Raw genomic sequence first — 1,133 nt, 5'->3', positions numbered from 1 at the left:
TCTTCTGTGGATTTCCCTGTGATGTCATCTAGTAACATAACCTTCTTTTCTTTCTGATAAGACAACCTTGACCCTATTCTAACTAGAATAGAACTCTAGAAGTGAGCAGTTCTAAACTAATATTAACTGTAAGTTGGAGCATCCTTTCATGTTTCTTCTTTTGTAGGGGTTTTTCTTTACAGTTTGTTTTTTTTTAATCAGAAGCCAGTTGAGCACAAGTCGATGTATTTTTTGAAGTGAGCATTGAGATCCTAAGTGTAGGCATCAGCTAGCCGCTAAAGAGAAAGTGAAAGTAGTAGCTTGAAGCCCTTAATAAAAATGTACTGAGAATGTGGAAATTTATAGTAATACATTTGGTTTTGATTGAGTTTTTGTCTCCATGTAGAAGAGCAATGGAAAAAAAGTAATGCTGTAGCTTTTTCTTGCCCCTGCTACTTTCAGGTCTAGCTGGCTTCCATTGAAAAAAGGTTCTGTAGAGTCCACCCATCAAGGTGACAGCTTCATCAGTACTTGGACATCACTGTGGCATAGTGGAGAAACTGTTGGGGCAGGGAATTCTGTCTTTCTCCTAGTGATATGGTTCATGTCTCTGTCATATAATACTTGTACTCCAAAAATAAACCGTGGTATCTTGAGGTTTGGTTTCTATCATGCCTTTTACCATGTTTGCTCAGTTTACAAGTAGATGTGGCTTTTCTGATCACCAGTCATAGCAGTTCTGCCTGTAATGCAAGAGTAAAGCTGGGCTTTTTCTCTAACTGTGGCCCCTGCTGGGTCAGAGTTAACTAATAGTTGACTCTGCTGGGCTAGCAGCTAGAACTCTTGGTTTGTTGTTTTTCATTGTAACCTAAGCAAGCAGAAGCATCTGAAACTCACTTCTAGATTGCTCTTCCAGAGCTGCCATCCAAAGCATCAGTAGAATATGTCTGGGAGTAAGTTTGACTCCATCACTCAAACTTCCTGTAGTGAGCTGTTGCTTTTTTTCCTTCCTGCTCCTATCCCTGCACAAATTCTGTACAGGAGTCGACATCTGTGTAGAGATGAAGCAAAAAGGATCCTGCAGCTCCTCTCATTTATCCTGTTCTACCCAGATGTTCTTTGTACATTCCAATGCTTCCTTTGTTTGTGGCTGA

General features: G+C 40.2%; 1 protein-coding gene across 2 annotated transcripts in view; it reads left to right on the top strand.

Moving 5' to 3' along the window:
* MYH9 (myosin, heavy chain 9, non-muscle) overlaps positions 1–1,133 on the top strand; it is a 55,766-nt gene that overhangs the window by 35,289 nt on the left and 19,344 nt on the right. The gene's annotated exons all lie outside the window — the stretch shown is intronic.

Source organism: Mesitornis unicolor, unplaced genomic scaffold, assembly GCF_000695765.1.
Source record: "Mesitornis unicolor isolate BGI_N332 unplaced genomic scaffold, ASM69576v1 scaffold25343, whole genome shotgun sequence".
In the NCBI taxonomy this organism is placed as follows: domain Eukaryota; kingdom Metazoa; phylum Chordata; class Aves; order Mesitornithiformes; family Mesitornithidae; genus Mesitornis; species Mesitornis unicolor.
Note: the sequence above shows the minus strand (reverse complement) of the source record. Positions and strands in the feature narration are given on the sequence as shown.